This window comes from Capricornis sumatraensis, chromosome 7, assembly GCF_032405125.1.
Source record: "Capricornis sumatraensis isolate serow.1 chromosome 7, serow.2, whole genome shotgun sequence".
Lineage (NCBI taxonomy): Eukaryota > Metazoa > Chordata > Mammalia > Artiodactyla > Bovidae > Capricornis > Capricornis sumatraensis.
The window spans coordinates 19388569-19411805 of record NC_091075.1 but is presented as its reverse complement, the minus strand read 5'-3'; positions in this window follow the sequence as shown (position 1 = coordinate 19411805).

Below are 23237 nucleotides of genomic sequence, written 5' to 3'. Positions count from 1 at the left end.
TAGCCGATAACATAATAGATGGTGTTGGGCAGACTTAATAGACACTGTTCTTATTCACCTGTTAGAAAACCCATTTTGTAGTCTAACATATATATATATATATATATTAATACATATGTACTTTCTGAAATGTCCTCAGTAAAATACTTTCATTGAAATGTATTCTGAATGGCCATTTAAAATACTGAGCAAGGAAACCTCCCTGCACTATGTTTCTGCTCCAAAGGGTTCTTTTTTCCTGAGGGAATATTACAGCTGAACATGATGTAGCCTTGGCTTTCTGCCCAGTTTTTTTTTTTTTTTTGCTTGTTTTTTGAGGGTTTTCTGGCCACACAGCATGTGGGATCTTAGTTCCCCAACCAGGGATCAAATCCACATTCCCTTCTTTGGAAGTACAGAGTTCCAACCACTGGATCACCAGGGAAGTCCTGCCCAACCTCATCTCTAATCTCTCTCTTTCTCCGGGTTCTGGCCATCCAGGAGTGCCTCTAGGCAGTTATTACTATCTTTTATTTTTTTATTCATTTTACTTTATAATACTGTATTGGTTTTGTCATACATCAACATGAATCTGCCATGGGTGTACATGAGTTCCCAGTCCTAAACCCCCCTCCCACCTCCCTCCCCATATCATCTCTCTGGGTCATCCCAGCACACCAGCCCCAAGCATCCTGTATCCTGTATCAAACCTAGACTGGCGATTTGTTTCTTACATGATAGTATACAGGTTTCAATGCCATTCTCCCAAATCATCCCACCCTCTCCTTCTCCCGCAGACTCCCAAAGTCTGTTCTGTACATCTGTGTCTCTTTTGCTGTCTCGCATATAGGGTTATCATTACCATCATTCTAAATTCCATATATATGTGTTAGTATACTGTATTGGTGTTTTTCTTTCTGGCTTACTTCACTCTGTATAATCGGCTCCAGTTTCATCCACCTCATTAGAACTGATTCAAATGTATTCTTTTTAATGGCTGAGTAATAACTCCATTGTGTATATGTACCACAGCTTTCTTATCCATTCATCTGCTGATGGACATCTAGGTTGCTTCCATGTCCTGGCTATTATAAAGAGTGCTGCGATGAACACTGGGGTACACATGTCTCTTTCAATTCTGGTTTCCTTGGTGTGTATGCCCAGCAGTGGGATTGCTGGGTCATAAGGCAATTCTATTTCCAGTTTTTTAAGGAATCTCCACACTGTTCTCCATAGTGGCTGTACTAGTTTGCATTCCCACCAACAGTGTAAGAGGGTTCCCTTTTCTCCACACCCTCTCCAGCATTTATTGCTTGTACACTTTTGGATCGCAGCCATTCTGACTGGTGTGAAATGGTACCTCATTGTGGTCTTGATTTGCATTTCTCTGATAATGAGTGATGTTGAGCATCTTTTCATGTGTTTGCTAGCCATCCGTATGTCTTCTTTGGAGAAATGTCTATTTAGTTCTTTGGCCCATTTTTTGATTGGGTCGTTTATTTTTCTGGAATTGAGCTGCATAAGTTGCTTGTATATTTTTGAGATTAGTTGTTTGTCAGTTGCTTCATTTGCTATTATTTTCTCCCATTCCGAAGGCTGTCTTTTCACCTTGCTTATAGTTTCCTTTGTTGTGCAGAAGCTTTTAATTTTAATTAGATCCCATTTGTTTATTTTTGCTTTTATTTCCAGTGTTCTGGGAGGTGGATCATAGAGGATCCTGCTGTGATTTATGTCGGAGAGTGTTTTGCCTATGTTCTCCTCTAGGAGTTTTATAGTTTCTGGTCTTACATTTAGATCTTTAATTCTAGGCATTTATTTACATGTACTGTTACTTAGGTCTGGTGCTGCTTCCAACCCTCCCACCCCACCCCACCCCACCCCACTCCCCGCTTGATCCCCTCTTTGCCTAAGGCCACGTCTTTTACTCCTCTCAGATCTCAGCTCAAACATTATACCTGCTGCTGCTGCTAAGTCTCTTCAGTCATGTCCAACTCTGTGACCCCACAGGTGGCAGCCCACCAGGCTCCCCCGTCCCTGGGATTCTCCAGGCAAGAACACTGTCCTCCTCTTTTCTCTTCTTATGGCAGTACATTGGGCTGTGTTTTGTCCCTTCTGCCAGAGGAGAGTTTTGAGAAGGCAGGGACAGTATCTGTCCTGTTCACAGTTGGAGCTCCAGAAACTAGTTCAGAGCCCTGCACACATTGAGAGTCAAGAAACATGTTTGAGGGAAGGAAGGAAGTTGAGGAGAAAAGAAAACAGGAAGAAGGCTAAATGTTACTTAAGGCCAGCTGAAGAGATCCTAGGCAAAGTTTCCGATTTATAGTCCTAAAGTGTCAACAGCAGTTATAATACAATGAATGACTTTTTTCCTCATTTCTATGGTACATGAATGGAATTAATATTTTCCAACTTTTTTTTTACTATTGTATTTCATATTAAGCCCCAAGTATACCTTCCCAGAAGACAATTTATCCATATTTCAATAATTAACACATGTAACTGTGTAGTAAGTAACACAAGAAATTTTCTTGTTCAGAAATTAAACTTGCACGCTGTTTGACATATTTGTTGGAGAAAAACTGGACACTGTATTTCCCTCAAATGAGATAAAGTAGTTTGAATTTGCTCTCAGAGGAATCAATCGTTACCAGTCTGGAGAGGTAACATGGTGAATGCTTCTGTTCTTTAAGTAACCAGCTACCATGTGCATCAAGATTAGTCACGGGTGGTGGAAAATCCCTCTGAGTCAGCTTCAAGGGCCAAAATGTGGTCGTTCAGACTGTTCAAATTTTCAAAACTAGTTTCCTAATAGCAGAGAGTGTAAATACTTGTTCTATCCAAATATTGCTTCATGTTGTCATGGAAAGGGAAACAGAAAAACCCCTAGATTGGTCTTTATCTCAATACCCTGCAACTTCTGCTTCACTGATTATTTTAAAAGAAGCAAAGGCGACCTAAATGGTTTTCTGGGTTCAGATGGTAGAATAAACTGCACATCTCATTTTTCTGCAAAATTCCACTAAAACTTGAATAAAAATTTTCTTTAAAAGGCATGAACCCACATGAAAGTGAACATAAGAGAACACAAGAACAGTAAAATTTTGGAAGTTAGAAAGCAGATTGACAACAGGCAGCACTTACACCTCTGCTTTGTGCAGAAGCTGTAAAGGGGAGGCTGAAACAGCTAGGGGGCTAAAATGAGAAGAACTGGGTGAAAGCTCTTCCCCCCAGGCTAGCTCTCTATATCTGCTCACATTGCATAAGGCTATATTTTAATATGGTCTTCCCGGTGGCTCAGACTGTAAAGAATCTGGAAGAAGAGATTCTTCTTCTGCAGTGAGGAAGACCTGGGTTTGATCCCTGGGTCGGGAAGATTTCCTGGAGAAGAGAATGGCAACCCACTCCAGTACTCTTGCCTGGAGAATCCCATGGACTGAAGAGCCTGAATATGGCATTTACATTAAATTAGGCACACATAAACTACTTAGAATAATAGTCTATTCTCAGAAGTAAATGCAGAAGGCCCCTGGACTGTGAGACGTTAGACATAATTGAAGGGATATTATCATACCAAACACAGAGAGATGTCATGACTGAATGCAGAGTGCCGACAACTTCTCTCTCTTCCTTAAGCTGGCTGCTAGGATGCCGGCAGCCTGACTATTTCCCTCTAGGCAAGAGATTGGAAGGTTCTTTTCCGATAAACATAACCAACCTAAGGGGAAAGTTTTGAAAATATTGACATCAAGAGTTAACCGACAAACAAGACCACCCATATAGCCTGACAATGTCATTCAAAGAAAACAAGGCTTTTGAAAGTAATCAGAGCGATCAACTATATTTCAGCCCCTCATTCTTAATCATGAGCATATAAGAGAGGATGACCAGATATTTGAGAAAGACCTCTACCACAGCAGACAGAGGCCAAAACCAAAGATCGAAAGCAAGTAACTTGGAGAAAATAGAGACTGTAGAAAGAAGAACAATTACAACTATTAGTATCTTCTGAGAAATCAGAAGAAAAAGACTACCCCTGTGAAAACCTTTTTAAAAGGTGCTATTACTATATATAAGGAAAATTCAGAATGTTAAAAGAGCTCTTGAAAATTACAAAATAGCTGAAATGAAAAAAAAAATCAATAGAAGAAATGGATGATAAATTTGAAGATCTGAGAAAGTAGAGCAAAAAGACAAAAGAGAAAGGAAAATAGGAGAAAAGCCAAAAAATTGAAAGGAGCCAACCTGAGGGTTCAATGTATCAATAATGGATATTGTTTTTACTAGAAAAGAGCATAGAAGAAACAAAAATGGAAAAATCATCAATAAAATAAATCAGCAAAAATTTCTCAGAACTAAATACATGAGTTACCAGGTGTAAAATGTGCACTGAGTGCCCCCACCAAAGAAAAAAAAAGTACACTGGAGTAGATCTATATCAAGGAACATCAGTGAAATTTCAGAGCATGGGAACCAAGAGAAGATTCTATAAGCTTTCAGAGAGAAGAACGGGTTATATTCAAAGAATCAGGAATCACTATGACTTCAGACTTCTCGGTTGCAGTAAGACAAGGAAGAAAGACCTTCAAACTTCCCGAGTTAAAGTATTCCTAGTGTAATTCTAGATTCAGCTAAACTATCAAATACATATGGGGAAACAAAGATGTTTTCAGATATGTGCTTAGTCACTTCAGTCATGTCCGACTCTCTGAGACCCCATGGACCATGGCCCGCCAGGCTCCTCTGTCCCTGGGATTCTCCAGGCAAGAATACTGGAGTGGGTTGCCATTTCCTTCTCCAGTAATAAAGTATGAAATGAGTGAAGTGAAGTCGCTCATTCGTGTCCGACTGTTTTGTGACCCCATGGACTGTAGCCTACCAGGCTCCTCCGTCCATGGGATTTTCCAGGCAAGAGTACTGGAGTGGGTTGCCATTTCCTTCTCCATTTCAGGTATACAGGGTCTCAAAAACTTAATTCCTATTGCACTGAAGACCTATTGTATGGCAGAGTTTGTTTCTGCACCCTAATCCGTCATCGAGGCTGACCTTTATGCCCTAAGGTTGTGTTCACCAAAAAGTCACCAGCACGAAACTGGGAGAAGAAAGGCAAAGAAAGCTTAGGGTCCTGATGGGATTAGACACCTGCAAGGTAACAATGGCACTCCACCCTAGTACTCTTGCCTGGAAAATCCCATGGATGGAGGAGCCTGGTGGACTGCAGTCCATGGGGTTGCTAAGAGTCGGACACAACTGAGCAACTTCACTTGCACTTTTCACTTTCCTGCACTGGAGAAGGCAATGGCAACCCACTCCAGTGTTCTTGCTTGGAGAATCCCAGGGATGGGGGAGCCTGATGGGCTGCCGTCTATGGGGTTGCACAGAGTCGGACACGACTGAAGTGACTTAGCAGCAAGGTAACCACAGCACCCATTCTATCACTTGTTTCTCATGGCTTGAAAATTAAATCTGTGGTGCAGATAATTTTTACTCTTTGACAGCCATCAGAGAATTTGATTGTAAAAAGAAAAAAACACAAGGAAAATTTGAAGAATGTCTTGTTAACATTGGTAAGTTTAGAGTTGCTTTTTGAATTATACAATACCCTTTTGAATTCAACATTTAACACTAAGTAATACAAAAGTTAATTAATTTACTTACCTTGAATTAATGTAGTTTTAAAACTGATATGTTTTTGCTTTAAGGTCAGATCAATTGTCCTAAAAAAGATGAACCAGTTTTGTCAACATGGATAAATATTAACAGAAAATATTTTGGAGGGTTTACTATATTTATTGGAAAATTTTTAAGTATGTTGGAACAACTGGGTCTATATCTTATGAAATATAATATTTCCAATGAAAATTTATTGTCTAAATTGAGATGTGCTATAAGATATATACCAGATTTCAAGTACTTAGTATAAAATTTTTTTAAACATTTCATTAATAATTTTCTTTTTGGAATACATGTTAAAATGCTAATATTCAGAGTATGTTGGATAAAATATACTATTCAAACTAATTTTACTTTTTAATTTTTAAATGTAATTACTAGCACATAAGATACACATATGGCTCATATTATATTCTCAATGGACAGCATTGATCTAGATATTAATCCTTTGTTAGTTTTCAATGCTGAAATTATTTTCTCTCTGCTAACTTTGTTTTTGGTATCCTTCATTGAACAGAAACACCTTAATACTGATGCAGTTAAGTCATCCATTTTTCTTTTATGATTTGTAATTTTTCAGTTTAATAAACTTCATATTCTTTCTCTTCTAGTTTTCTTTCTCTGCCTTTTTACTTTTCTCACTTAGGTTTGTAGTCCATCTAGAGTTCATCTTTATAAGGTGTTAAGTCATAAATTCTGCTTTTTCTCCCAGTGAGGAGCCAGTTTTCTTAATATCATATATCAAACAAGGCATCCTTTTCCATTTTGTATGGTATATTTATCATATATCAAATCCCCATAAACACAGATTTCTGAACTCTCCATTCTGTTCACTGGTTTGCTCCGACCCCATAACCACACTGTAATATTTCCTAACAACTAATAATTTGAATTGCTCCTCATGCCTATGCTGATGTCAGTTATAAATATCCCAACAATGAGTTCCTATATTTCCCCTTTGTTTTGTCTTGTCAAGGGTTCTGACCTTTCAAATATTATTAACTTACAGTGCCATTAGAACTCCCTTCGACTACCTTTTCTTTAAGGAGGTTGTTTTTAGTGAGTGTTTTTAGAACTGCATGAGTAAAAATCTGCCTATTCATTTTAGACAGAGTTATCTGGTCTCATGAGCTGAATAGACTGAATAATACATAAACCACATAACCCAGAACTCAGTAAAATAGCCCTCTCAATATAAGACTTGTATGGGGGCTCAATCAGTAATGAATGGCCATGAATCCTTAGGAGTATCCTCCAGACTTCACTATTCCATGTGGTGCAGCTGCCAGCTATTTGAAACTGTGGTTCCAAAGTTCAGTAGAAACAGTCTACAAAAAAATGACTACAAAATTATTTCTTTCACTGATAGACCATTCTGAGGGTTGGAGCAGCTAGGGCTCACAATTCCTTATAAAGAATCTTTCACATGCTGGACATGGGAGTTTCAAATACAAATGAAATGCGTTTTAGTTTAACATTTATTCTTTGCTTCTTTCCCCCGAAAGAATGTGAAGAAAATAAAATTAATAAAATATCAATCTTCCCCCTTAAGGATTTTACCATCTAGCAAGGAAAACATATGTCAAAATTATTACCATAGGGCTTCCCCAGGAGCTCAGAGGTAAAGAGTCTGCCTGCCTATGCAGGAGATATAGGTTTGCTCCCTGATCTGGGAGGATCCCACATGCCATGAAGCAACTAAATCCTCTTGCCACAGTTACTGAGCTTGGAGCCACAGCTGCTGAAGCCCGAGCACCCTAGCGCCTGAGCTCCACAAGGGAAGCCGTCGCAATGAGAAGCTCACACTCCACAACTAGAGAGTAGCCCCTGCTCGCCACAACTCAAGAGAGACTCTTGCAGCAACGAAGACCCAGCACAGCCAAAAACAAATAGAAATAAATAAATAAAAATTACTTTAAAAACCTATTACCGTAATACAGAGTAGAAGTATTACGATATAGATATATTGTGAACAAAGTAAGGGCTAATTACTACATAAGGGGAAAAGATTACAGCATCACATTTGAGCTGAAGATTTTAAAACAGTGAAAATTTTAGCTTTAATATGGAATGATCTTGGGGCCATATCTCAGTCAAGTGATCAAACACAGCATCACTGATAGTAGGAGAAGCAGATATAATAGGCCTTCTGATATGTTGAGAAATACACATCCTTACCTGAGAGATAGTCCTGCTAAAAATATTTAGCATGAATCTAATCAAACCTCTAGACCTAACTTTCAGTTTACCAAAAGTACAGAAGATAGAGGAGCGACATGACTCTCAAAGAGTCAACACCAAGATAAAAAAGATAGTGCCCTGTTCTATATGAAAAGTGACTAAAGAAACCTAACAATCAAATAGAGTGAACAACTTGATTTGATCTTGTTTTTTTCAAAAAAATATAAAAGAGATTCCTGAAACAACTGGATTAATATGGAATTCCTACTAATTTTCTGAGGCGTAAGGAAGGAATTGTGTTATGTAGGAGTATACCCTTATTCTTAGGAGTTGCACGGTGAATCTTAAGCAGGGAAAGTCATAATGTCAAATTTACTATGAAAAAATATAATAGAAACACAGCAAAATGTTAACAATTATTGACACCAGGGAGGGGATATGTGAGTTTCATCTTATGGTTCTTTTAACTTTGATGTATGTGGAATTTTTTTTCATAATAAAACTTAGAATAACGACTCCTTTGTATGTTTAGTCTTTGCGACCCTTTGGATTGTAGCCCGCCAGGCTTCTCTGTCCATGGGATTTTTCAGGCAGGAATACTGGAGTGGGTAGCCATTTCCTTCTCCATGGAATCTTCCCAACCCAGGGACTGAACCTGTGTCTCCTGCACTGGCAGGTGGATTCTTTATCACTGAGCTACCAGGGAAGGCTGATTCTCTCCTTTGGGTGACATAAATGTTAAAAAAAAAAAAATTAAGAAAGAAAGAGTAGGCATTGAACAAGTAGAGAAGGGAGCAAGGAGCATGACATTCTGGGTGGATGGAAAAGTTTGTGGAAAGGTACAAAGGTAATATACCTGTGTACTAAGAGACTAGAGACTTGTCCCTGAATCACCATGTGGATGATGAGCAAATCTCTATTGAACACCTACTACTGTGACTGTCTTTCATATCACTTAGAGTTCTCTAGCTGCCAGTGTTAAAAATCAGTTGAAGTAAAAGCTGAACAGCCAGAACTCTAGAGCGAGAATGAACACAGTTCTGGGATATAGGATTAATAAGCAGTCTTCCCAAGGGGAATGGCCTGGTCCACTCCTTTTCCTTTTTTGGGCGACTGTACTTATGAGTCAATCCCTAGGAGAAAGAGTAAGATCTAGACCCAAGTAAGTCCTCCTAACATGGGCACTAAGAGATCGGTGTCTTATTGGGTGGTATTCTTCCTCACCTAAACTCAATTCTAATGAAATCTATCTTCTATTCTCTGGCCAATCCTTGAGTCCTTCTCTTTTTGCTTATTAGCCAGAGTTAGCTTACAAAGGACCACGTATAATTTTGTCTTTTTTTAAAATTTTTAGTTAGACTCCTGGACATTTCCCCATCATACATGCATGACACAATTTCTTATGGTTCATTTTTGTCTGAATCTTTATGGTAGATGTGAAATTAGAAGGCTTTTAAAAAATGTTTTTTCCTCTACATTTGAAAAGGTATAAGGGTTAAGTACCTTAGGGAAAAATAAGTATATTAATGGCAATAATGCAAGATTGGAAATATCACATGGCAAGCAAGAGATAAAGCTAAAATATGAGAGACATGCTTGATGGTGAACTCATGGCTTGTTGAGTGAGAAGGTTAGAATAGCCAACAGTGGGGATGTGATATTTGAAATACACCTTGAGGCACTGGTAGAATTCTCAAAGATAGAGGCATTTCAGGAATAAGAAATAGCATAAACAAAAGCACAGAGCTGGGGAATGTAGGGTATGACCAGGAGGGCAGGTTGTGATCATATTAGGAAGATCTTGAATGCCACACTAAGGAATCCAAATTTAACTGTCAGTATTTGGAAATCATCTTATTGGTCTGAATGAGAGCGTTAGATGGTTAAAAGCAATGTTTTTTTTTAAAAAAATGAGTTTCTAACATGTATACTATCATGTAAGAATTGAATTGCCAGTCTATGTCTGACGCAGGATACAGCATGCTTGGGGCTGGTGCATGGGGATGACCCACAGAGATGTTATGGGGAGGGAGGTGGGAGGGAGGTTCATGTTTGGGAACGCATGTAAGAATTAAAGATTTTAAAATTAAAAATAAATAAATAAATAATTTAAAAAATGAGTTTTGTAGGACCTTGCGGCTCAGAGACTGGTCAAGGATCAGCAGCATGAGTTTTACCTGGGAACCTCAGCAGACTCTCAGTCCCCCTTTCCTGACCCACCGAATCTAAACCTGCAGAGTAGCAAGAGCCCCCCACGTGATCTACTTGCACATTAAACTCTGAGAAATACAGTGGAAGAGGAAAATCTGACTTGAGACCAGTTGGAGGATTAGGCCAGAGAGAGATGGACAAAGATGAGATCAGAAGACGAACCGAAGCTAATAAGGTTGGCCAAAAAGGAGACGCCATGATGCCACGAGCTTTTAGGCTGGTAGGTGATGGCTTATTTCTGCCTCACTCACTTTCCTAATAGATTAATCCTCTTACCTTATTCATTAACATCATTGTTTCCTTTGAATACATTTTTCTTCTATTTGCTCTTTCTATTCATTAGCAAGCACTGCGTCTAATTGTCTCATAGGCTATAAATGAAAAATTTTCCAGAGCTTAGTCTTTAAAAGATACAGATTGCAACTACTGCTGTGCAGCGTGCTGGAGTAAAAAGAAAAAGAAAGAAAGAAAAAAAATCATATAAAGAGATTGGAAGAAATGAGAAGAGTGAAAATATCTCCTTTTGTATTTCAGGGTTTTCTTCCCTTCTGTGTTTAATACGAATCAAACAGGTGTGCATTCAAAGCGTTCAAGTGTGTCTTCATCAGCTTTTAATCATCAGCTTCAAGAAAATTCGGATCTCTCTGAGAGAGGGAAAAATAAACAGCTGAGCAGTGTGTCTCATTTACACTTCAAATATACTTTGAATTGGTTATTCCTCAATTAATCAAATAGCTGGTGTATCCCTAAAGTAGTATAAAGTGACACGCTGTGTGAAATCAATTTTTCTTTCCAAAATCATTAAATCCAGTAGCCTGTGAACACATCTCTGCTAATTCTGGTACCAGTCCTTTCATCCTCCATTAACTCTGGGACGCCTAACAGGCTGTCAAGAATAATTTCCCAGGATGTAAATAATTCAGAAATTAAAAATTAATAAATAATAACAGAGAACTACTGGGAAATAGGCTGGGTCAATTAGTGCTCTCTGCATTCTGTTTCTTCGCAGCAGGAGCGGGCCAGCCACATTCGTTACTTGAATCTTTCCTTCGATGCTGAGGTCTGATTTACAGCTCTTCATTACTGGATCCAGTCAGACACAATTACCTCCATCACTATCTCAGTTCCTAACTTCAAAGAAATGAACGTTTTCTTGTCTGCTTTTTTTTCTCCTTGCAGCAGGCTCAGCTTGACATCCCTGGAATTTCTTCCACGCAGACTAATTAATAAGTCTTTGACTTATCATATTCACTTCTCTTCTTTGATGTGCTACCTTAGTCAATCATCCCATTTAATTAGAATTTCAATGATAACTTTACTTATCTTGTGGCGAGATGTAAATTAAAATAATAGGATTTTAATTCTCTTCCATATGGGGTTATGACATTTCAGGAGAAAAAGTTTCAACACAAACATGATATTATGTACTCTCAATGAGGGGGCAGAGAAGCAGTCTGCAAAACTGTTTTCCTCTCACTGTTAATACAGAGTAAGCATAGCTGTTGAGCACGCAATAATGGAAACACATTGGATTTTTCAATAGAATCGTTTCATCGAGTCCTTCACAGAGAAAAAAAATTACTTTGATTTGCATAAATAATTGGAACAAGATACAGGTCACATTGTCAGCAAAGGCAGTGGCTATGTTTTGAAGAAAAAAGTATCTTCAGAAAGTCAAGGCTTTGATATTCCAACCCTTTTAACTCTTTTTGCCCTCGCCTGTCAATCTGTGCTAATTTCCATTCTGATAAATTCTGTACTGGTTTCTTTAGACTTCTTCCTCAATATACCACAAGGAAATGAAAAGGTTCTCCCAAGAATACAGCAAACAGTAGCCAAGCACAAGATATAACATTGATGTGCAGAAGTGGTTGATAAGGGATGGCAGAAAGCAGCATTTCATTTCTAGAAAACAAAGTAAGACCAATACTTATTTAGTTTCCAGTGTGTGCCAGCCTCAAGGATATGTGTTATATCCGGTAATTCTCCCAGCATGCCCGTAATATAGGACTACTATTCCCATATACAGGGCTTCCCAGGTGGCGCACTGGTAAAGAATCCACCTGCCAATGCAGGAGATGCAAGAGATCCAGGTTCAATCCCGGGTCGGAAAGATTCCTTGGAGTAAGAAATGGCAACCACTCCAGTATTCTTGCCTGGGAAATCCCATAGAGAGAAAAGCCTGGCATGCTACAGTCCATGCAATTGCAAAGAGTTGGACATGACTAAGCACGCATGCACACAGACACACAATGAGGTTAACCTGGCCTTTCTAAAGTCACAAAGGTAGCGTTTAAGTCTGTGAGTGTAGTATTTAAAACCCTCCATGATCTGACTTCAAATTATCTGTCTGCCAAACTCTTATTCTTTTTATTCTATTACATAAACTCATCCAAAATACATCTCCAGACATTAACCTAGTGTTGGATTCTAGCATTTTGCCTTATTAATATACTGATGATGGTTGCCTTAATGTTTCTAGACATTCTTTGAAGTTCAGTCGTTATAGTGATCTGAATCATCATAAATCATTTTAAAACAGCAAGGACAAACAGAAAATCATATATATATGCAAGTTTCAGAATAAAAAAATAAGCTGCTCTCACATTTTATTGTACTATTTTCCCCAGGAATGAAATGATTAGTTTTTTGTTTGTGGCTTTAAAAAAGTTACTAACAATAGGAACATTAGTGGGAATTATTTTGTCCTTGATCTCTCAGTCTTTCCCCTCCACATGCTCAATAACAATGCCTAGTAAAACAAACAGAGGTTACAATGTCCAATAGAAACTTATTTCATTAGTTAGACATGAAACCACTGCATTAATGCCATTTTGAAGCTAACCTTTCAGGGATTTAATACAGTTGTTCTTTAACAATAGAACTTGGTTCATTTACTACTTAAGACATGATTATTTAAATTAAAGTTAATTGGTTTCCTTACTCTCCTTTAGGGCTTTAGGCTCAGAACATTTCTATTAGAAAAATCTAATTTGTCTCAAGTTCCTATTTCTAAATTTTAGAGTGGTTAAAATGCTCTCATATTTTAACTGTTTGTAGCAAAAATTATGTCTAAACCACAGCTCAAACTGGCAAAGCAGTTAAAGATGCAGGTGGCACAATTAACCAAAGGACTCAATAGTAGCTTGGAAGACTTGGAGCTCAGTGTAAGATGAGCAGTTGCCTCCATCAGGGCCTCTCAGAGGTGAAGAAAAGCTTGAAGCCACTTTGCCTGAGGTTCCCAAGTATCAGTTTAAAAATGAAGACATGCCAAAACAAGATAACCAAAACCATGACACATTTAAGTGTTTACATTGGACCAACTAATGTTTTTAATACACAAAATTCGGTGTAATATATTTGAGCTATTCACAAATAATCACAATGCTAATAAAATGAATTATTCGTAAAACACTAGAAGCTGTGACATCCAGTAATAGGACAAAGTACACAAGATCTACCATGAAAGTCTTTCAATCCCTTTTCTGTATCTCAATGGCTGCAAATATACATATAACCTCATTTATAGAAAAAAATTAAAATTTCAACTTCAAGCTCTCTGTAACAGGAAGCTCAAGTTCAAATGCTCCCTCTCAGCATTCCTTGATAAGCTTCAATCTCATACATTCACTCAAAAATTATTTGGAGTGCTTGCTATGTGCCAGGCACCACTCTGGGCATTAAAAATACATCATTCAAAAGAAAAAATAAAAAAGAAAATAAATAATGTATAAACAAACAAAAAAAAAAAAGAAAGAAACTACATCAGTCAAAAAAATTATTTTTAGAAGGACGAAACTCCCTACCTCTTGGAGCATGCTTCTAATGGAGAAAGAAAACATATAATAAACATAATAAATAGATATATAGTATCTAGAAAATGATAAGTGTGGGAAAAAACAGAACAGGGTTGAGGGCATCTATAAGCACCAATGAAGGATAGAGATGTATGATTTATGTGGAATAGTTAGGATAGGCCTCACTGAAAAGTGACATAAAGAAGTAAAGGAAAAGAGGAAGTCATGTCCCCAGCCCCCAGTAAGACATCTGGGGGAAGAACGTTCCAAGAGAGGAGTGGCGAGTGAAACAGGAACACCATGGTGACTTTGTGCAAATTAGAAAAGGTGCTGCTTCCCCCACACCCCTTATTACTGACTACAAGAACTGGCCTGAGGAGAAAGTTTCAATTATCATCCTAACAGATACAGGGAAGAAAATCAACAAATTCAACAGTCACTCCTGACATAGCAAAAAATATAATTCATGAAGAAACAATAGGAAAAAAAGAAACAATGATCAGTGGCTATCTCTTTAGCACACTTAGCAGAGAAACACTGGAGGCTTTTCTGCTAAAGTCAGGAATATGCCAAAACAAAAAAACAAAAACAAAAACAAACAAAAAAAACCATTACTACACTGTTATTTAATATTGTGTTGGAAGCATCAGCTAATGGAATTGGACAAAAGACATAAGAATTAGAAAAGAAGAAGTAATATACCTTGATAATACACCTGGACACCCCTCCAAAACAAGGGGTAAAATGAACAATAAAAAATGCAGAAAATCTATACCAGTAAAGCTTTAAAAATAAAGATGAATAAATGGAAAGACATTCCATGTTCTTGGATAGGATGACTCAACATCACAAAGAGGTCAATGTTCCCCAAGTTAACACGTTATAATCTAACGTAATAAAAATGTCAACAAGTTTTTATCTGGACCTAAACAAGTTGATTCTAAAATCTGTATATGAGTAGATACTCAAGGCCTAAAATTATTTCAATTTTTCATACAGAATATCCTGAACTCAACAAAAAGCAACCAGTCACATGAGGTAACAAGACAGCAAAACCAAGAGAAATATCAGACAATAGAAGGTTGGGAGGTCCAGATAATGGAGCTATCAGTCACAAAACATTAAAACTAATCCTGCTAAATATACTCAAATATTCAAGGAAAGAGACATCAAAGAAAAATGTCTGCACAGAATAGGAAGTATAAAAAGAGAAAAGGAAAGCTTAGAACTCAAATTAAAAGCCCATTGGATTATACTGAAAAGAGAATCAATGAACTGGAAGACAGGTCAAAAAAAAAGAAAACAGAACAAAGCATGGAGAAACAAAAGGATAGTAAATATTAAAGAGTGTAGGAAACTGTGGTAGCTTTAAAATAGAATCCCCAAATTGCTATCCATCAGGGCTTCCCAGGTGGTAAAGAACCCACCTGCCAATGCAGGAGACATGGGTCGTGGGTTCAACCCCTGGGTCAGGAAGATCCCCTGGAGGAGGGCATGGCAATCTACTCCAGTATTCTTGCCTGGAGAATCTCACGGACAGAGGAGCCTGGAGGGCTACAGTCCGTAGGTTGCCAAGAGTTGAACACAGCTGAGTGACTAACACTTTCACTTTTTCTATCCATCAAGAGGTAAGACTATATGTCCACCCCCTTTGTATCTGGGGGCTCATAACAGCTTTGATCAATAGAATATGGTGGAAATGATGCTAGGTTACTCTGTAGGCTAGATCATAAAAGGCCATGCAGCTTCTACTGGTTCTCTTAGACTGCTTGCTTTCTATATGCTCCCTCTCAAGACGCTCCCTCTCAGCTGCCAAGTGTGTGAGAATCTAAGCCCCAGAGATATCATGTAGAGGTGCTCTGATTGATGGTCTCAGGCTGAGCTGGGTTTTTGAGGTATCCCGACCCAGGAATTAACTTAAAAAGTCTTCAGATGACCCTAGTCTGCAACTGTTCAAGTCACCCCCAGCTGAAGCACCCCTGTCATCCTGTAGCAAAGACAAACCATTCCCACTATGCCATGCAGAAATGCTTGACCCATGGACTCTGTAAGCGTAATACAATGGTGTTATTTTATGCCACTAAGTTTGAGATGACTTGTTATACAGCAAACAATAACCAGAAGGGCCTAGAGATACAGTGATAAGAATACACTGTGGGGACGTCCCTGGTGGTCCAGAGGCTAAGACTGAGCACCCAGTGCAGGGGGCCCAGGTTCAATCCTTGGTCAGGGAACTAGATCCCACAGGCCACAACCAAAACAGATCCCACATACCCCAGTGAAGACTGACAGTCTCCAGTGCTGCCACTAAGACTGGATACAGCCAAATAAATAAATAGATGTTTAAAAAAAAAAAAAAAGTACAGCACTTCCCCGGTGGCTCAGTGGTGAGAAACCATGTGTCAGTGCATGGGTCCTGGAAGATCCCACATGCCTCAGAGCAAAAAAGCCTGTGGGCCACAACTACTGAACCTGTGCTCTAGAGCCCAGGAGCCACAACTACTGAAGCCTGTGAGCCCTGGAGCCCACGATCTGAAACAGGCGAGGCCACTGAAGTGACAAGCCTGCACACCGCAGCTAGAGAGGGGCCCCCACTTGCTGCAACTAGACAAAAGCCCATGCAACAACGAAGACTCAGCACAGCCAAAAATAAATAAAACTACTATGTTTTTAAAAAGAGTACAGTGTGTAACTGGAGATATTTAGTAAGTGTACACAGAAATTAATGAACAGAAAACTAAAAGAGAGAAAGATTAATAAAAGCAAATGAGGTTCTTTGAAGTGTTTAACAACAGTGCCACATCTCTGGCAAGTCTGATAGAGAAAAAAACGCAAATACAGACTGAAAGAGAAGAAAAGTCATGTTATAGAACTAGGTTAAGTATAATAAGGGAAAACTGTGATAGTGAGACCACTGTTCTTATCTACCAGGGTGGAGGTGGGCATGGGAAGATAGGTGACATCCACTAAGTTCACTGCAGTGCACTAACAGCTCCCACCTTCTGTTACACTCAACTGCTGGGAAAGTCTTTCCAGAAATGGAATATATTCCAAGTAAATGCATTCAGTTGTTCATTCGTTCAAAGACCACATTTGACTTTCTGTCCCAGATTCCATCTCAAGGACTGGTACAGAGATGAAAGGCTTTCCAACGGATAAAAGGGGAAGGACTGGGAAGGAGAGAAGGAACTATGACAAGGTCAGGGGAGAAGCAGCTATGTGAGAGTGAGCATCAGTTCAGTTCAGTCACTCAGTCGTGTCCAACTCTTAGCGAACCCATGAATCGCAGCACGCCAGGCCTCCCTGTCCATCACCAACTCCCGGAGTTCACTCAGACTCACGTCCATTGAATCAGTGATGCCATCCAGCCATCTCATCCTCGGTCGTCCCTTTCTCCTCCTGCCCCCAATCCCTCCCAGCATCAGAGTCTTTTCCAGTGAGTCAACTCTTCTCATGAGGTGGCCAAAGTACTGGAGTTTCAGCTTCAGGATCATTCCTTCCAAAAAAATCCCAGGGCTGATCTCCTTCAGAATGGACTGGTTGGATCTCCTTGCAGTCCAAGGGACTCTCAAGAGTCTTCTCTAACACCACAGTTCAAAAGCATCAATTCTTTGGTGCTCAACTTTCTTCACAGTCCAGCTCTCACATCCATACATGAACACTGGAAAAACCATAGCCTTGAGTAGATGGACCTTTGTTGGCAAAGTAATGTCTCTGCTTTTCAATATGCTATCTAGGTTGGTCACTAGGTTGGTAACGTTCCTTCCAAGGAGTAAGCGTCTTTTAATTTCATGGCTGCAGTCACCATCTGCAGTGATTTTGGAGCCCAAAAAAATAGACACTGTTTCCACTGCTTCCCCATCTATTTCCCAAGCAGTGATGGAACCAGATGCCATGATCTTCATTTTCTGAATGTTGAGCTTTAAGCCAATATTTTCACTCCCCACTTTCACTTTCATCAAGAGGCTTTTGAGTTCCTCTTCACTTTCTACCATAAGGGTGGTGTCATCTGCATATCTGAGATTATTGATATTTCTCCCAGCAATCTTGATTCCAGCTTGTGCTTCTTCCAGGCCAGTGTTTCTCATGATGTACTCTGCATATAAGTTAGATAAGCAGGGTGACAATATACAGCCTTGACGTACTCTTTTCCTATTTGGAACCAGCCTGTTGTTCCATGCCCAGTTCTAACTGTTGCTTCCTGACCTCCATATAGGTTTCTGAAGAGGCAGGTCAGGTGGTCTGGTATTCCAATCTCTTTCAGAATTTTCCACGGTTTATTGTGATCCACACAGTCAAAGGCTTTGACATAGTCAATAAAGCAGAAATAGATGTTTTTCTGGAACTCTCTTGTTTTTCCATGATCCAGCGGATGTTGGCAATTTGATCTCTGGTTCCTCTGCCTTTTCTAAAACCAGCTTGAACATCTGGAAGTTCACGGTTCACGTATTGCTGAAGCCTGAAGCCTGGAGAATTTTGAGCATTACTTTATTAGCGTGTGAGATGAGTGCAATTGTGCGGTAGTTTGAGCATTCGTTGGCATTGCCTTTCTTTGGGATTGGAATGAAAACTGACCTTTTCCAGTCCTGTGGCCACTGCTGAGTTTTCCAAATTTGCTGGCATATTGAGTGCAGCACTTTCACAGCATAGAGAGTCAGCATAGGGAGGGCTCAAACCAGAGCCTCTCATTTGGCGTGGTGACAAATGTGAACAAGGATGGAATTACAGGTCTCACAGTCTGACATAGGTCTGCATGGACAGGGAATCTGCCCTCGGTCACTCACCTGCTTTCTCACCTCGACAACTGGACTGGAAGGGAACTTGAGTGGACACTGAGATGCTCTATTCAAATCCTCTCTTCTGGGCTAAGGATATCAGCTGGGTCACTGGACATTGCTCTCAACTTCAAGAAACTGCCTCGCTCATGGTCAGGGAGCCGCCAGACCAAAGACTGGCTGATGTGGGTGTGCAGAAGCCCAGCTTCCTGCCAGTTTAGGGCAGGCATGAAGAGCCACAAAATAGTCTGAAATGCAGTATTTGTATGCAACCTCAAAAACTACAGAATGATCTCTGTTCATTTCCAGGGCAAACCATTCAATATCACAATAATCCAAATCTATGTCCCAACCACTAGTGCCAAAGAAGCTGAAGATGAATGGTTCTATGAAGACCTTCTAAAACTTACACCAGAAAAAAGATGTCCTTTCCATCATAGGGGACTGGGATTTAAAAGTAGGAAGTCAAGCAATACCTGGAGTAACAGGCAAGTTTGGCCTTAGAGTACAGAATGAAGCAGGGCAAAGGTTAACAGAGTTTTGTCAAGAGAATGCACTGGTTAGAGCAAATACCCTCTTCCAACAACACAGAGATGACTCTATACATGGACATCACCAGATGGTCAACACCGAAATCAGACTGATTACATTCTTTGCAGCCAAAGACAGAGAAGCTGTATACAGTCAGCAAAAACAAGGCCCAGAGCTGAATTCCCTATTGCAAAATTCAGACTTAAATGGAAGAAAGTAGAGAAAACCACTAGACCATTCAGGTATGACCTAAATCAAATCCCTAACAATTAAACAGTGGAAGTGAGAAATAGATTCAAGGGATTAGATTCTATAGAATGCCTGGAGTACTATAGATGAAGGTTTGTAACACTGTACAGGAGGCAGTGATCAAGACCATCCCCAAGAAAAAGTAATGCAAAAATGCATAATAGTTGTCTGAGGAGGCTTTGCAAATAGCTGAGAAAAGAAGAGAAGCAGAAAGCAAAGGAGAAAGGGAAAGCTATATCCATATGAATGCAGAGTTCCAAAGAATAGCAAGGAGAGATAAGAAAATCTTCCTAGTGGTCAATGCAAAGAAATAGAGGAAAACAATAGGATGAGAAAGATTAGGGATCCCTTCAAGAAAATTAGAGATACCAAGGTAACATTTCATGCAAAGATGGGCACAATAAAGGACAGAAATGGTATGAACCTAACAGAAACAGAAAATACTAGGTGGCAAAAACACACAGAAGAGCTATACAAAAGAGATCTTTGTGACCCAGATAACTACAAAGGTGTGATCACTCACCTAGAGCCAGACATCCTGGAGTGTGAAGTCAAATGGGCCTTCAGAAGCATCAGTATGAACAAAGCTAGTGGAGGTGATGGAGTTCCAGCTTAGCTATTTCAAATCCTAAAAGATGATGCTGTGAAAGTGTTGCACTCAATATGCCAGCAAATTTGAAAAACTCAGCAGTAGCCACAGGACTAGAAAAGATCAGTTTTCATTCCAATTCCAAAGAAAGGCAATGCCAAAGAATGCTCAAACTACCACACAGTTGCACTCATCCCACACACTAACAAAGTAATGCTCAAAATTCTCCAAGTGAGGCTTCAACAGTACGTGAACAGAGAAATTCTAGATGTTCAAGCTGGATTCAGAAAAGGCAGAGGAACCAGAGATCAAATTGCCAACATCCGTTGGCAAGAAAATTCCAGAAAAACATCTGCTTCTGCTTCATTGACAAGCCTTGGACTGTGTGAGTCAAAAAGCTGTGGAAAATTCTTGAAGAGATGGGAATATCAGACCACCTTACTCTGCTCCTGAGAAACCTGAATGCAGATCAAGAAGCAACAGTTAGAACCAGACATGGAACAATGGACTGGTTTCAAATTGGGAAAGGAGTATGTCAAGGCTGTATATTGTCACCCTGCTTATTTAACTTATGTGCATCATGTGAAATGGCAGGCTGGATGAAGCACAAGCTGGAATCAAGATTGCCTGGAGAAGTATCAATAATCTCGGATATACAGATGGCACCACCCTGATGGCAGAAAGCAAAGAGGAACTAAAGAGCCTCTTGATGAAGGTGAGAGAGTGAAAAAGCTGGTTTAAAACTCAACATTCAAAAAACTAAGATCATGGCATCTGGTCTTATCACTTCATGGAAAATAGATGGGGAAACAACAGAAATAGTGACAGACTTTTATTTTCTTGGGCTCCCAAATCACTGCTGATAATGATTGCAGCCATGAAATTAAAAGATGCTGGCTCCTTGGAAGGAAAACTATTACCAACCTAGACAGCATATTAAAAAGCAGAGACATTACTCAGCCAACAAAAGTCCATCTAGTCAAAGCTATGGTTTTTCCAATAGTCAGGTATGGATGTGAGAGTTGGACCATAAAGAAAGCTGAACGCTGAAGAATTGATGCTTTTGAACTGTGGTGTTAGAGAAGACTCTTGAGAGTCCCTTGGACTGCAAGCCTGTCAATCCTAAAGTAAATCAGTACTGATTATTCATTCTTTTCCTGGAGAAAGAAACGGCAATCAACTCTAGCATTCTTGCCTGGAGAATCCCATGGACAGAGGAGCCTGGTAGGTTCCCAGTCCATGGGATCGCAATAGTCAGACTCGACTTTACGACTAAACCACCACCACCACCATTCATTGAAAGGGCTGATGCTGAAGCTCCAATACTTTGGCCACCTGACGTGAAGAACTAACTCATTGGGAAAGACCCTGATGCTGGGAAAGATTGAGGCAGGAGGAGAAGGGGATGACAGAGGATGAGATGGTTGCATGGCATCACTGACTCAATGGATGTGAGTTTGAGGAAGCTCTGGGAGTTGGTGATTGACTGGGAAACCTGGTGTACTGCAGTCCATGGGGTCGCAAAGAGTTGGACACGACTGAGGGACTGAACTGAACTAAGGAAGAGCCACACCAATTCCAGAGCTTCCTGTTGGAACAGATAAGGCCTCCGTGAAGGAAAGTTACATGGCTCAAAATAGCCTTGAGTTAAAACTCCCCTCCAGGTCCTCCCCATCATTCTATGCAAAACAAAGAACTCACCCACCCGAGGAAAAAAATGGACATTAAGGTTGATTACACCCAGCTCTCAGCTGGTCCAGCCTCTGGCCGATCTCTAGAATTTCTTGCCCCAACCATTTAAGAGATAACTACTCCAAACAACCTTGGAGAAGAACAGGCCCCCTTAAGACAGTATCTTTTCACATACATGCCTATATATACTTTACTCTTTTCTTGGGTTAGCGCAGCAGCTCACTAATCTAACTGCTGCCCCTTCTCGCCTCATTAAAGGTGATCTGTTCCTGTAAAGTGCCGGTCTTGTTCTTTTTCCAAACCTCGCCTTCTCTAACTCCCTTACCCTACACTCAGTAATAACCATGTTGTGGGTGCCCTGATTTTACCTTTCTTATTTCCTTAAAGATATTTTTTAAAAGCATTCCCCAATACACTAGCATACAACTCTCTCTCAGTACGTAAAGATCCTTTTCAGCCGTTTTCCCTAGAGCCCAAGGTGCTCTTCACTTTTTTGGACGTCCTGAGCCCCTTTGACAATATATTGAAAGCAAAGGAATCTCTTCTTGGAAAAATAAACAGAGGCATTTAATGTAAACATTTTTTTCCCTCCCTCCTCATCTTTAAGGCCCAGCTCAAACTTTACACCCATATGAAGCCTCAAGAAACTTTGTGCACATAATCCTAAAGTGAGCCACCATCTATTGAGTACTCTCTACAAGAAACTGTACTGAGTGGTTTAACTTCATAATGACTCTGATCATGAACATAATTCTTCAGGGTAGTTACTATCTTCCTTTTGGAGATTAAAGGACTCACCCAACATAACACAACTAATAATCAGCACATATTGGATTAAAATCCTAATTTGCAAAATTTGTGCTTTGAATGAATGACAAGAAAAAAAGGAACAGTTAAGATATCAAAGGTGACCTAGTGCCAAGTGTCAGAACTGGGATTTAAACTGAGGCCTAACCCCAAAATTGATGCTCTGTAAGTCCAATGTGTCCTAGCACCCGTGAGAATGGAAAAAGGTAGATTTTGTCCCACCTCTAGTAAAGTAATGCTTAAAATTCTCCAAGCCAGGCTCCAGCAATACGTGAACCATGAACTTCCAGAAGCTCAAGCTGGTTTTAGAAAAGGCAGAGGAGCCAGAGATCAAATTGCCCACATCTGCTGGATCATGGAAAAAGCAAGAGAGTTCCAGAAAAACATCTATTTCTGCTTTATTGACTATGCCAAAGCCTTTGACTGTGTGGATCACAATAAGCTGTGGAAAATTCTGAAAGAGATGGGAATACCAGACCACCTGACCTGCCTCTTGAGAAACCTGTATGCAGGTCAGGAAGCAACAGTTAGAACTGGACACAGAACAACAGACTGGATCCAAATAGGAAAAGGAATACGTCAAGGCTGTATATTGTCACCCTGCTTATTTAACTTATATGTAGAGTACACCATGAGAAACTCTGGGCTGGAGGAAGCACAAGCTGGAATCAAGATTGCTGGGAGAAATATCAATAATCTCAGATATGCAGATGACACCACCCTTATGGTAGAAAGTGAAGAAGAACTAAAGAGCCT